A 16,287-nucleotide genomic window follows, 5' to 3' on the forward strand; every position below is an offset into this window, starting at 1 on the left:
GAGTATTGTGAGCTGGTTGCTCGACACAGCCACTACTGAAACCCAACCTATATAAATTCATAATTAAATAAATTCTAGCAAAAGCAGAGGAAATACTCAAAACATATCACCCCCTGTTCTACTACATTTGACTCATCTATGCTCTATGGTTATTTAAGTCTCTGACACCTCTTCCCTACTCTCTGACCACCACGTTGCAATGGTGTATGATAGGAGAACTTTAGCACAGAATAGCCAAATGCTACAAATCGAGGTTTGATTTATTGTTTTATTTATTATCTATACTTAAGAAAGTGATGGAGTTTTAATTTAAAAGTAAGTCTTGTTTATAGCAATTAAAATGTGAAAGCATAGAATTTTGAGAGGATATGTTTTCATTATTTGAAAACTATCATGCAACTCAATAGTCACTCACACTTTTAATGAATGAGTGAAAATCTAATAGATGTCTTTATTCTTTCAATTTTGCTCATTGATGTAAGCAAAAATATCAACCAAAATGTTGGAACTATACTCATTCATTGCTTGCCACCATAGTTTGGCTAAGGCATAATAGTTCAACAGAAACCAATGAAATCATTCTGTTAAAATTAGTTGCCTGTTTGGAATTATAGTAATATTGTATTTTTAATTATTATTTGAAAACTGCATGCTACATATTATATCACTGAAATTTAGAATAAACACAGGTACTTATATGTACACATCCTCTTTTTCCCCAAAGAGATAGCTTTTTGACAATCAATAATTATTAATTTTTAAATTTTTTATTTCTATTTTAATAAGTTTGGGGTACAGGTAGTTTTGATTACCTAGATAAGTTATCTAGTGATGATTTCTGAGATTCTGGTGCACCCATCACCTGAGCAGTGAACATTGCACCCATATATAGTCCTTTATCTCTCACCCTCCTTCCAACATTTCCCCCCAAGCCCCCAAAGTCTATTATATCATTCTTGTGCCTTTGCATCCTTATAGCTTAGCTCACACGTATAAGTGAGAGCACACAATATTTGGTTTTCCATTTCTGGGTTACTCCACTTAAAAGAATGGCCTCCAGCTCCACCCAAGCTGCTGAAAAGACATTATTCCTTTTTATGGCTGAGTAGTATTCCAAAGTGTATATATACCAAATTTTCTTTATCCACTCATTGGTTGATGGGCATTTAGGTTAGTTCCAAAAAGGGAACACTTTCGTACTGCTGGTGGGAATATAAACTAGTATAACCAGTATGAAAAACAGCATGGAGATTCCTTAAAGAATTAAAAGTAGGACTACCAGGGAGTCAGATTTTAAAAATTTACCAGCATACCACAGATTACAGAACCTTAAACATAAATTTTTAAAGTTCCGTATGTAGCTACCTGCTTTAAGGCAGGCACATGAATGTCATCAGAGTGGTCAGAGAATGCAGTTGGATGGATTATATTAGCCTAGAAATATGATCACCACCCCTTCCCCACTGACTTCCTAGCCAATGAGCAAGTACAGCTGCACAGTGTGGCCCTTCTATCTTTCTTTCAGTGTTTTTCCTTAAAAAAAAAAAAAATCCCTGTTTTTTTGTTTTTGTTTTTGTTTTTGTTTTGAAATTAACTTTGGTTAGTTAGACTTCCTGCAGTCTGTTGAACATGGATTTATAGACATAAATCTCAGAAAAAGGAGTCAGGATTCTGATTATTTCCTGCCTTAAGAGAATACTCTGCCGCGATTGCTTGAGACACTATACAGATATGAGAAGGGAGGAAATAGGGTGAATCCTTTCTAATTCTACCTAATAGCAACCAACCACTGAAATCTGGTGTATATTTTGGAGCAGGAGTGAAACCTGACCCCAACTGCTTTTGGTGTCGAAGATCCAAGCCCTTGCCTAACCCTAAATGTCCTACTCAATAAATTTCAATTTTGAAATGATTCCTCATGTGTCATGAAAAGATCCACTTTTCTTTAAGAAAACTGACTTAGACATTTGGGCAATTTTTAAAGGTTGTGCATAATTAACTTATCACCAAATAACTTAAATGAAAAGTTTTCTATTGAATTTAGCATGGATCATAGAATTATTTAGGGAAACATAGTCATTTCTTTGATAAAAAGGTAAATACTATTTTTGGAAACTTCCAGAGGATTGGTATGTTGGTAGATGAAACATCTGGATGGTTTGCTTTTGATGGTTGACAATATGCATACAGTTTAACAGTTAAATGTGACGTGACTTTTAACATCAAGCAATTACTTTTCACAGGCATAATTGTTTCCAACCAAAGCAGAAATAAAACACTATTAATTATCTGTTCAATGGATAAGTCTTTCAAAGTATTTTCACGTCTTTTATCTAGTTTGATTCTTAATGAAATCAATGAGACATATATGATGATAATCGTTATTATGTAAATTTTGTAGGGGCAGAATCTGTGGCCAAAGAGGTTGTTACATGATTTATCTAAGGTTCTATAGAAAACTTACGGCAAACAGAGGCCAGGCATAGTGACTCATGCCTGTAATGCCAGCACTTGGAGAGGCGGAGGTGGAAGAATTGCCTGAGCCCAGGAGTTCAAGACCAGCCTGGGTGACATAGAAAGACCCTGTCTCTATAAAAGATTAAAATATTGACTGTGTGTCATGGTGAGTACCTGTAGTCCCAGATACTTGGGAGGCTGAGGTGGGAGGATCATTTGAGTCAGGAATTTGAGGCTGCAGTGAATTTGGAAGTGCACTCCAGCCTGGGCAACAGAAAGAGACACTGTAAGAAAGAAAGAAAGAAAGAAAGAAAGAGAGAAAGAGAGAAAGAGAGAAAGGAGAAAGAGAGAAAGAGAGAAAGAGAGAAAGAGAGAAAGAGAGAAAGAGAGAAAGAGAGAAAGAGAGAAAGACAGAGAGGAAGGAAGGAAGGAAGGAAGGAAGGAAGGAAGGAAGGAAGGAAAAAAAAAACCTAGAACACAAATTCAAACAGTCCTAAAGCTAGGAATTCTACCACTTATCTTCCATTCTGATGGAATTATCTCTTGAGGTGGATGAATGCCACATATTAAAGCATTCAGAAGCCACTTTATTAGTTGACACATATAAGGTGTCATAAATCATAAGGGAACTGAGGATGATGTTAAAAATGAATGTGAGTTTGAAGCACGAATGCCTGCAGATAGTGCTGAGTAATTTGCTTTCTAAAAACACTGACTGCTCCTTGACCAAATTGCCTCACACTAGGAGTTTACTGTTAAAGTAAAAAATATTTAGCCTTATAATTTACATATAAAATTGAAATGTAGTTAATTGGAAGAAAATTGGGTCCACACAAGGATAAACAAAATTTCCCATTTTTAGTGATTAAAAAACACATATATTGAGTTTCTATAAACAAACAGATGCACCATATACTGGAAGCTTATTGAACACATACTGTATACTTTAGTAATGTACCTGCATATTATTAAGTAGGAAGTATAGAAGATATCTAAAGAATATTTTTTCTTCCAAACACTTTTTTAAACTTGTATTTTAAGTTCAGGGGTACATGTGCAGGATGTGCAGATTTGTTACATAGAGAAATGTGTGTCATGGGGTTTGATGTACAATTATTTCATCACCCAGGTATTAAGCTCACTACCCATTAGTTGTTTTTACTAATCCTCTCCCTCCTTCTACCCTCCACCTGCCAATGGCTCCACTGTGTTGTTACCCCCTATGTGTACATGGGTCTCATCATTTAGCTCCCACTTGTAAGTGAGAACATGACATATTTAGTTTTCTGTTCCTGCATTAGTTTGCTAAGGATAATGACCTCCAGCTCCATCCATGTCCCTGCAAAGGACATGATCTTGTTTTTATGGCTGCATAGTATTCCATGGTATATATGTACCAAATTTCATTTATACATTCTATCAATGATGAACATTTATGTTGGATCCATCTCTATGCTATTGTGAATAGTGCTGCAATGAATGTACACATGCATGCATCTTTATAAGAGAATGATATATTTTCCTTTGGGTATATACCTAGTAATGGGATTGCTGGGTCAAATGGTATTTCTGCCTTTAGGTCTTTGAGGAATTGCTGCACTGCCTTCCACAATGGCTGAACTAATTTACACTCCCACCAACAGAGTATAAGTGTTCCTTTTTCATCACAACTTTACCAGAATCTCTGATTTTTTGACTTTTTGATAGTAGCCATTCTGACTAGTGTGAGATGGTATTTCACTGTGGTTTTGATTTGCATTTCTCTAATGATCAGTGATATTGAGTTTTTTTCCCTATGATTGTTGGCCTCATCTATATCTTCCTTTGAGAGGCATCTATTCATGTCTTTTGCCTACTTTTTAATGGACTTGTTTTTTTCTTGTAAATTTGCTTAAGTTCCTTATAGATGCTGGCCATTAGACCTTTGTCCAATGCATGGTTTGTAAAAATCTTCTCCCATTCTGTAGGCTGTCTGTTTACTCTGTTGATAGTTTCTTTTGCTGTGCAGAAGCTCTTTAGTTTAATTAGACCCCATCTGTCTATTTTTGCTTTTGTTGTAATTGCTTTTGACATTTTTGTCAAGAAATCTTTGCCTGTGCCTATATCTGGAATGGTACTGTATAGGTTGTCTTCTAGGGCTTTTATAGTTTTGGGTTTTACATTTAAGTCTTTAATCCATATTGAGTTAAATTTTGTATATGGCATAAGGAAGGGGTCCATTTTCAATTTTCTGCATATGGCTAGCCAGTTATCCCAGCACTGGTTATCCCAGCAACATTTATTGAATAGGGAAACCTTTCTCCAATGCCTGGTTTTGTCATGTTTGTCAAAGATGAGATAATTGTAAGTGTGTGGTCTTATTTCTGAGTTCTCCAGTCTGTTCCATTGCTCTATGTGTCTGTTCTTATACCAATACCATGCTGTTTTGGTTTATGTAACCCTGTAGTATACTTTGAGGTTGGGTAGCATGATGCCTCCAGCTTTGCATTAGAGAAATGCAAATCAAAACCACAATGAGATACCATTTCACACCAGTCAGAATGGCTACTATTAAAAAGTTAAAAAAAAAAAAAACCAAACAGATTCTGGCATGGTTATTGAGAAAAAGGAACACTTATACTCTGTTGGTGGAAGTATAAATTAGTTCAGACATTGTGAAAGACAGTGTGGCAATTCAACAAAGACCTAAAATACCATTAGGTCCCCCAATCTCATTACTAGGTATGTACCCAAAGGAATATAAGTCATTCTACTATAAAGATGCATGCATGTGTATGTTCATTGCAGCACTATTCACAATAGCAGAGATGGAACCAACATAAATGTTCATCCATGATATAATGGATAAACAAAATGTGGTACATATACACCATGGAATACTATGCAGCCATGAAAAAGAACAAGATCCTGTCCTTTGCAGGGTTATGGACAGAGCTGGAAGCCATTATCCTTAGCAAACTAACACAGGAAGAGAAAACCAAATACAGCATGTTCTCACTTATAAGTGGGAGTTAAATAATGAGACACATGTACACATAGAGGGGAACAACACACACTGGGGTCAAATGGAGGGTGGAGGGTGAAAGGAGGGGGAGGATCAGTAAAAACAACTAATGGTAGTGGGCTTAGTACCTGGGTGATGAAACAATCTGTACAACAAACCCCCATGACACAAATTTACTTACGTAATAAGCTTGCACATCCTGCACATGTGGCCCTGAACTTAAAAGTTAAAAAAATAGAATATATTTACCATGGAATACTACTCACTCATAACAAAAAATGAAATGATGTTTTTGCAGCAACATGGCTGGAACTGGAGGACACTGTCTTAAGTGAAATAATTCAGAAACAAAAAGCCAAATACCTCATTTTCTTACTTATAAGTGGGAGCTAAATAATGTGTACACATGGGCATACAGTATGGAATGATAGACACTGGAGACTCAGAAGGGTGAGAGGTGTGACAGGGGTAGGTAATCAGAAATTACTTAATGGCTACAATGTACATTCTGGTGATGAATACAATAAGATCCCAGACTTCATCATTTAAAAAAAAAAAAAAAAAAAGAGGAAAGATGTTAGATTTCTTACACAGTCCCAGCATTGTGTTGGGATTTCAGCTCAATGGATCCTAGCACATAGGAATCTGTGCAAGCTCTCATAGCATTAACAATTGGACAAGAGATAAATAGATATAAAGTGCTGTAGAGGTCATGTCCTATTTTTTAAATGTGGTTATTTTCTTGGTTTAGAAACAAATTAAAAAGGAAATATGTACCCTTAATAATTAGACTAGATGAAAAGACTAATCCAACCAAGCCTTAGACATCACGGAAACCAAGGGATATGTCAGATACATGTGCACACATGTGTACACGCATGTGTGTGCTGCTTTGGAGTACTCATTTGGAACAGGGAATGATCATGACACATCCAGAGAAAAGTCTGGGAAGCCAGCTACCCTAGAATGTCAGTGAGTGAGGATGCTGGGTAAGGTCAATGCAGAGTTCAGTCACCCCTGAGGAGACCTAGGAAGAGCACAGATGTTGGCACAGGGCTATGGGAAGGAAGGTGGCAGCACGTGGAAGATTTCACTGATCAAACCGATTTGCTGTGGATGGTGACAAATGAAGATGCGATGGAGAACTGATGAAGAGTTCGCCGATTAAAGTAGCATTGCAAGGTAGAGGAGGGAACAAAATTAGAACCAAGGAAGGACCTTCATTAAGGAAGTCATGTAGCAGTATAGTTTTTGGAAACGGAAGAAATTAAAATGTGGCCATTTAAAAAGGAAGACAAATATTTTGAGCTTTTACAGAAGTCAAGTTTGAAAGAAACACACACAAAAAATGTGGATATTTATTGGAGGTGATGGATACCCCAATTACCCTGATTTGATCACCACATATTGTATACATGGATCAAAATATCACATGAACCCCCAAAATATGTAAAGTTATGATATATTAATTAAAAAGTAGAAGAAAGTTTAAAAAGGCCACTGTATGAAAGACATGGTTTAGAAGACAATTTTGCAGGGCCGAGATTCAGAAAATCAATACCAAATGAGAAATATCTATGAATGAGAATGTTAGAGAGGACTGTACCTGCTGTGATACACTCAAGTGGAGAACAGATGAAAAGTATGGAACAAATGCTGTGTTTTAAGGGAGGTATTCTAAGGTGAACATTTAGAATCTTGTGCCAGACGATATCCCTCAATTGCACTTTCTTCCTGGAGTTTTCCTTAGAATGAGGGTTTGAGAAAAAAGGAAAAGGGTGTCCACAGGCCCATCACCTCACCACTTAGCACATAGCACATACCTTGCCCTCAGCTAGACACCAGAAAAATGAAAGAAAGAATGAACCAATGCATCATGAGAGAATGGGAGAAGAGGACTGCACACAACATCTTGCTAACTTTGTCCACCCCCAAACCCACCACCATCTAGTAACAACCCTAAATTGGCAGAATGTTTCATTCTGAAATCACATTAACCTATATTGAGGATAGGAGGCAGAAGAGAGAAACCTGCAAAAAGAAGAGACAGTCCCCCTACCCAACATGGAGACTTTTTAAAAAGATTTAAAAACCCAACACGCTGTTATCTCGGGTATAATAATGGCCCCAGGATACAAGAAAACAGTGAGAAATCAAAGGGAACATAACGAGGTTTTCATGGACATCTGGGAAGAAGCTGAGAGGAAGAGTCAAGGCTTGAAAATTCAGTACCGATGAATTAAATTAGCAGAGGCATTTAGGAGAAAAAGGCAAAACTTTTCAAATACTGTGAAGAGAGCCTCTGACTGCCAGGTTGAGCGTGGTCTGGGTTCACTCCCTCTCCCTCTGGGAATGCACCACGTCGATTCCAGAGATAGTTAGACTTCCTTCTTGCAAATGCATCTTCAATCACAAAAAAGCAAAGCAAAGCTAAATAGAGAACTTTCTGAAAAAATAATTTTACTCTGTCCTCAATAAAAACAAGAAAAAATACTGTGATAACACGCAAAACTTAAATAGAGTCACTTTTCCAGGGTGCGATCTCTGACTTTAAGACAAGCTCCAGGCCAAAGGACTGGCCAGTCTTTATGTATCATGCCCGCTTCCCTTTCGGCTCCTGCATTTCCAAGTAGGAAACTACATGTTATTACCGATTTCCTAATCTTTCCTCCTCAATTCCTGATACCCTGCATTTTAAAAAATCCTGCTTGTGAACCGTCGGCAAGGCCCTTCCCTATAAGCTTCCAGGAAAGCCTCTGACCTCCGTGGATGCTTTCCACCAGGAGCCCACTTAGTAGGTGACAGGGAAGGTGAACCCACTTCTTCAGCCCCACAGGCCTCTGTGCCCACAGAGCAGGGTGGGAGCAGAGTGCCTTCAGGACCAAGGACTTCTTTCCTTTCTTTGCCTTTGCATTTCCTCTGCATTCCTCATGCATCAGAGGGGCTGTGACTGGTGTACTGTAGGTAGGCACAGTAGGAGATCCCTGAATCCTGGTGTGGATCTGACTCAGAGACAGGCCTCTGTGGGCAAAATCTAGGACCTTGTACGCCCTCGTGTGGCCATAATGTTGACAGCAGCAAAGCCCAGGTCTCCATCTTCTGTTGAATCGTAGGTGATAACACAACCCGCCGACAATGGCTTTACTGCAGGCCTCTGGCTGTGCTGGTCCAGCCGTATGTGAGCACGTGACCCTGGCAGAGAGGAGAAATCCAGCTTCACAGACAGCTTCCTCTGGACCTGTCCCTGAACAACAACCTGCCCACAGCCTCTACCCTCAGCCACTATGCATGCCTTTCAGGTCACCTTAACAAAAGCTGAGCTTCTTGGGCTGAAAACTGCATCTCTGGCCAAGCCTCATTCATTTAGTTCAGCACAACCAACTCCTCCCTTGTTACCTGTTGAATGAAGAAATAATCAATCTCTGTCTTCCACCCAAATATCTCGGTTCTACTTTTTATTTGGAACTGAATTTGAAATTAAGGGTTTGCAAGGATTCTCTTCCTTATTCATGGCTGATTTGGCCAGTTTTCAGCCTAAGAAGAATCTTGGAAGGAGAAAACATGCATGCTCTGGAAACAGTGTCTCTGGGGCACTGTTAACATGCCTCATGCACATGCATATTCACAAGCTGAGTGCCACCAAACCACCGCAGAGAGCTTCCACAGAGACGCACAGAGCTGTCACCCGGAGTCCGTGCAGGGTGTGGTTGACCACAGGTTTATTGTCTCTACTCAGGAGTGCAAAAGGAAAAAGCCAAATACTAAGGAGATTCTGGCTTATTGTCCATTGGTATGAAAAGAAAGGGTAAAGGGGAATTAGAGGAATCAGAGGTCCAGGTTAAAGCTTTTGAGGGCAGATCACTGGCTCTAGACTAACATATCTCACAGTCTTTGAGCAGAAACAGACCTCCTGCCCAGACCAGCAGGCCAGGCAGGTAACCTCAGTCCAGCTGGTCAGAAAGACGCCTGCTCAGTCCTATCAGGTGGATTTCCAGGTAAGGGATTTTCAGGAGTTTAGGGATAAAATCCCTGAGTTTCATTACTAGGGCAATAACCGGCAAGATGACAACATCATCTGTTCCTCTGAAGTATCACAATTAGTCCAACTACAGTGTCTCCTATCCTAGAGTTCACTCAACCTTTTCTATCCCCTTTTACTCAAAGAAAAAGCTACCTTCTCATTACCTTCTGATATGGTTTAGATATTTGTACTGCCCAAATCTCTTATTGAAATGTAATCCCCAATGTTGGAGGTGAGGCCTGGTGGGAGGTGTTTGGGTCATGGAAGTCGATCCCTTATGGCTTGGTGCTGTCTGTGATGATGAGTTCTCCTGAGATCTGGTTAATAGTGTGGGGCACCTCGCCTCCACCCTCTCTTGCTCCCTCTCTTGTCATATGAGATGTCTGTTCCTCCTTCACCTTCCATCATGATTGTAAGCTTCCTGAGGCCTCCCCAGAAGCCAAGCAGATGCTAGCACCATGCTTCCTGTACAGTCTGAAGAACCATGAGCCAAGTAAACCTCTTTTCTTTATGAATTACCCAGTCTCAGTTATTTCTTTACAGCAACACAAAGAGTGGCCTAGCACACCTTCTACATAATCCCCCTCCCTTCTCCTTAACCTCAGCCTGAAGCTACAGATGCGGGATGGCTTGTTCCTTTGCTTTTTCCTTGATGGTTCTACTTGCAACTGCAGGCTTGCCTCATTTCCCATATTTAGATAAATCTCTTGGATCATGACTACCCTGCCTACTGTCATTTTTGAGGATTCGAATTCTAGGCACAAGTTCTTTGTCTTATAAACCTTTTTCAAATATTCCAGATATGTCACATATATGTACGTACATAGAGCATTTCCTCCCAGGCTGGGGCTTGCCTTTTCATTTTCTCAATGTCATGTTTTCAAGGTTAAAAATGTTCAATTTTGGTGAAATTCAATTTATCTTTTCTCTTTTATGCTTTATATTTGCTCAGTACTAACACACCTTTTCTTTGTCTTGGTTGATAAGAATTTCTTTTATATTTTCTTTCATAACTGACATTCTTTTAGATTTTATATTTGGTTGTATGATGTATTTCAAACTACATTTCATATATGGTGTCAGGTAAGGTCCAACACTCATTTATTCCATATATATGGTGAGTTGATCCAGCGCCATTTACTGGAAAGTAATGCATCCTGTTTTTATTGCATTGCCTTGATACATTTGTAAAATAAAAAAGTCATTAAGCATATATGTGAGAATCAATTCTTGGCCTCTCTATTCTGTTCTATTGATTTGTATATTGATCCTGCAACTTGCTAAACTAACTTATTCTAGTAGCTTTTATGTAGGTTCTGAATTTTGACATTGCTTTTCCTTGATATACCTTGTCTACCGGATTGTAAATCCAGGACTCTCCATTGACTGTCACATTATTTAGACACCGATGACTGTTCCTAATCACATTGTGCAGCCAACTCAGTTATCAACAACCCAGATTGGATCTGGACTCCACACGTGTGTCCTGTTCTGTATCCTGAAGCTCTCCCCTAATCCTGCCATGTGATGGCCCTCTGGTCCATACTCAATTGCTTCCTCCTTGCACCAGGTTGTTGACCTGAATGTCATTCTCTCTTCTTCATCCTCCAAGTCAGAGGCATCATCTATATTTGCTTAGACAACAGTTTTAGCACAGAAATTCAATTTAGCAAATGAATCTTTCAGCGTTTACCCCGGAGGGTGCTATCTCTATGTGGTGGTGCAGGGAGAATCCCTTGTCCTTTGGTAACTGAGCGTTTAAAAGATTAATACTTTTTTTAACTTTAATATTATTTATTTATTCATTTGATTACTTGGGGTACTATTCCTTCTCCAGTGGGTTAAAGAGACATACAGAAGAAATATTCAGTTTGAAGAAGACGGACTTGTGTCTGGGAATTTTACCGCTCAGCTACTCTGAGGACATCTTTTTGACACAGTAGATACAGACTTCATACTACAAAAGAACATTCACCAAAACAGATGTAATAATCTTAGCTAAAATGAAAGGTCCTGGGTTGAATGCAGAGACATGAAAAACTGAGTACTAAATTACTTTTTTAAAGGAAAGAAAAATCCAGACAGTATTCAATAGTAAAGTCCTCTCTAAGCATGTGAGCACAGGAAGATAAAAACTTCGGCTGAGGCCGGGTGCAGTGGCTCATGCCTGTAATCCCAGCACTTTGGGAGGCTGAAAGGGGCAGACCACCTGAGGTCAGAAGTTCTAGATCAGTCTGGCCAACATGGTGAAACCCTGTTTATACTAAAAATACAAAAATTAGCTGGGTGTGGTGGTGGGTGCCTGTAATCCCAGCTACTCCGGAGGCTGAGGCAGGAGAATCACTTGAACCTGGAAGGCAGAGGTTGCAGTGAGCTGAGATCACAGCACTGTACTCCAGCCTGGGCATCAGTTGAGCAAGACTCCATCTCAGAAAAAAAAATAAAAAATTGTTTGGTTAAATGCTGGGAAATGAACTTTCTCATGGCCTGCTGGGCAACTATCACCAGCTAGAGATTGTTAGTGGTTGTGTTTTCTCTCTGTTGAGTTTCCCCTATGGCCCTAGACCAGGACAACAGGCATCTACTAACTATAGGCTCCGATTACAAAGAACAGAGATAATTCTTTATTTCCCTGCTAATTACTCTTAAAACGCACGTTGAAAGAAAGAGTACCACCTCCTGTATCCATCAGCAAATAGGACTGTGCCTACCACCATCCTTCACCACCCAGGGCCCGCTGCCTCAAAATTCTCCATTGTTGTCATGAGTCATTGACTAGCAGGGGCAATGGCACCTTCCAGAGTTAGCCTCTGTGCAAAGAAAGCAGAACTGGGCAGAGAGACACCTGGCAAACTGGAAAGCATTGGCAGGGATGTGTGACTCACTGGGTACCTTCCAAATAGCATGTGGTTGGTTACCATATTTCAAGTGCTTTCACATTTTAACATACATGAAATTGGGATACTGCTTGTAGTATATATGTATGTATATTTTTTGCACATATACGTATTCATATACACATAGAAACACACACACTTTATAAGGTACTATTCCCCTTTTTCATCTCAAAAAGTGTGATGAAATAGATGCTGTCTATTCCATGTCTATTCCAGCATGCTATCTGTGAATGGAGGAACTGCACTCATTACCATGGCTGTTCCAATATGTTAATGATACTAACTGAATGAGTCTGTATTTTTAGGTGTTGGTGGCTTGCTTTTTTGCATTAGGAAATCTTGCAGCTTTCTTCTCTTTTATTAGGCAATTGTGACACCTGCTGTCAGAAACAAAGAACTTACCCTCTTCTCAAAAGCAGGCCTTTTCTATGGAAAAGAAACACTGCTAGGACATGAAAACTTCTGGGGGAAGATGAGAAAATAAGTTATTCTTTTTTTTTCTGACTATTTAAAGTCCAGTACTAAGCAGCCTGTTAAAAGTCCAGTATTAAGATGGAAGCATTTTTCACTGAAGCATTCTAAACAGCCCCAAACCTGTCTCTCTACCTCCGCGTCCCTGGCTTTTTCCCTGAGGATGTGGTGGCGAGCCATTTAGAGACCAATAGTTGGACTAATATTTGCAGGCATCTACCCAACCTTTGGGCAGGTAGACAGCACTCTTTTCTAGTTTCTAGCTACCTACATACGTTTGCCTCTCATTTTTTTGGAAATATGACTTTATTAAGGTAAAATTTATACACAATAAAATGCAGTTTCTTTAAGGGCATAGTTCAATGAATTTTAACAAATGTAACAGCTTCTGCAATCACAATATAAAACATTTCCGTTACCCATTCCTTTATGCCCCTTCCTTTTCAACCCAACTTCACCTGGGGTCCCAGGTAATCACTGATCTGCTATCACTATAAATTAAGTTTGTCTTTTCTAGTGTCAAGCAAAAGGAATCATCCAGGATGCATGTTTTGTGTCCAGCATCTTTCACTCAGTGTAATGTTCAACAGGTTCATTTATTGTTCCAGTTACTATTGCTGCATAACTAGTCACCTCAAACTCAGTGGCAGGGAACAATCATTTGAGCATGCTCATTGATCCCGTAGGTCAGACTTTCATCAGGCCACAATAGGGACAGCTCAATGATACATAGGGCCTCAGCTGGGAATACGGACAGACTAAGGGCGAGTAAACGCTTGGGGGTCAGAGTAATGGGGATGATTTCACTCACGTGCCTAAGGATTGATGCTGATTACTGGTAGAGACCTCAAAGGCATGTCTGGGCTGGAACACTTTTATGCGGTCTTCTCATAGCTTCATGGTCTCAGAACAGCAAGACTCATTACCTGGTAGGTCAGGATTCCAGGCAGAAGCCATTTGGCCTTTTCCGACGTAGTCATGGAGGTTATGTAGCGTCACTTTGGTTGCGTTATGTTGCTTTTAAGTACATGATCATGGTCAGTGTAGATTTAAGGGAAGGCCCAAAAAATTTGACAAAGGATCTGTGGATATATATTAAAACTGCCACATTATTTAATTACAATGGAATCATTTTTAAAAATCATTTTTAAAGATGTTTTAAGAAATCATTTTTTAACTGTTCATGGGTAGTGAGGCAGTTTCCAGTTTTTGGCTATTACGAATATAACTGTAATGAACATTTGTGTACAAGTCTTTGTGTGGGCATATATTTTCATTTCTCAGAGTAAATACCAAGAGTAAAATTTCTAGACCATATGGCAATATATATTTAACTTTATAAGAAACTGACAAAATGTTTTCTAGAATGATGTCACTTTACATCCCCGACAGCCATATGTGAGAATTCAAGTTGCTTTACATTTTCAACAACAGTAGTATTGTCAGTTTTTTCAAATTTTAGTCACTCAGTTGTATATATAATGTTGTCTCATTGTAATTTTAACTTTCATTTCCTTAATGACTAATGTCATTGAGCACGGTTTTCAATGCTGATTGACACAAATGTGTTGCAATCATTTGCATGTCTTTAATGAGTTCTTTGTCCTATTATTGAATGATTGCAGTTGTTTATATATTCCGGATATATTAGATATCCACACTACACAAATATCATTCCCAGGCTATTGTTTTTCCCTGTTCATTTTCTTAATGTTATCTTTTCAAGAAGTTTTCGATGAAGTCCAGATAATTTTTTTCTGTTGTGTCTTATTTTCTCTGTACTAAGAAATCTTTGCTTCTCTTTGGTTGCCAAGATTTTCTCCTATATTTTCTTCCAGAATTGTATTGTTTTAGCTCTTACCTTAGATTTCTGAGGCATTTCCAGTTAATTTTTATGCATGATGTTAGATATGGTTTAATATTCATCATTTCAATACCTATAACCAGTAGTTCTGGCACCATTAATTGAAAAAAGTATCTTTTCCTCATTGAATTACCTTCATACATTTGCAAAAATAATTAGCGAGCATAGACATGAGAGTCCATTTCTGTCCTCCTTATTCTCTTCCATTGATCTGTATGTCAGCGCTTTGGATGCTTTGGCCTTGCTGAACTAATTTATTAGTTTTCAATTGCATTTTTTAGACTCCTTAGGATTTTCTACATACAATATCATGTTGTCTGCAAATAAAGAGATTTTTACTTCCTTCTTTCTATTGAATACACATTTTATTTTTTTACTTATTGTATCACAATGTTAGGTACTCTAGAAAAATATTTAGTAGAATTGTTGAGAATGAATATCCTTGTCTCATATTTGATCTTATGGGGGAAACATTCACTCACTCACTATAAAGCAAGCTTTCTCAATCCATACGGATGAGGTTGACATAGGGAGCTAGATAATTCTTCATTGTGCAGGCGGCTGTCTTGTGTATTATTGGATATTTTGCAGCACTTCAGGCTTCTACTCACTAAACACAAGGGGAACGTCATCCTCCACCCTAACTGTGACAAGCAAACCTGTCTCCAAACATTTTCAAAAGTTCTCTAGGGGCAAAAATCACTCCCAGCTGAGCAACATTGCTATGAAGTGTGATTTTAACTGTAGGTTTTATGGAGATACATCTTATTAGGTTGAGAAATTTCTACACCAATGGGTGTAGAGCTTTATCAAATGATTTAATTGTTATAGTAAGTCATTTGATTTTGAAGCGGGATTGCTGTCGGGGTAAATATCCAAAATTCATCGTCTCACACCAGGGAAATCGAGGATATGGACACACAAGAAGTGAGTTTAAGAGCAGAGGTTTAGTAGGCGAAAGAGAAGAGCTCTCTCTCTTACAGAGAGAAAGGGGTTCTTGAGCGGGTCTGCTGGTTCTGTGGCGAAATGCATGGGGTTTTATAGATGGGCTTGAGGAGGCAGTGTCTGATTTGCATGGAGCCCAAAAGATTGGTCGAGCCAGGTGTGCCATTCACATAGTGCGAAGAAGCTGACCATCCTACCCTAATCTTTTATTATGAAGATGGGGTCTCTACCTGGCCATTACCATGTTGCCTGCCTCTTTTTTTTTTTTTTTTTTTTTTGGAGGAGTCTCTGCTTTGGCCCAGGCTGGAGTGTGGTGGTGTGATCTTGGTTCACTGCAACCTCAGCCTCCCAGATTGAATTGATTCTCCTGCCTCAGCCTCCCTAGTAGCTGAGATTACAGGCGCTCGCCACTACGCCCAGCCAATTTTTGTATTTTTAGTAGAGACAGGGTTTCACCACATAGGCCAGGCTGGTCTCGAACTCCTGACCTCAGATGATCCACCTGCCTGAGCCTCTCAAAGTGCTGGGATTACAGGCGTCAGCCACCGTGCCCAGCCTTCCTGTCTTTTTACTGTACACGTGGCAACAAAGAAAACAGAAGCGGGAACCTTCATTTTGAACATACCTG

This window comes from Papio anubis, chromosome 8 (assembly GCF_008728515.1).
Source record: "Papio anubis isolate 15944 chromosome 8, Panubis1.0, whole genome shotgun sequence".
NCBI lineage: Eukaryota > Metazoa > Chordata > Mammalia > Primates > Cercopithecidae > Papio > Papio anubis.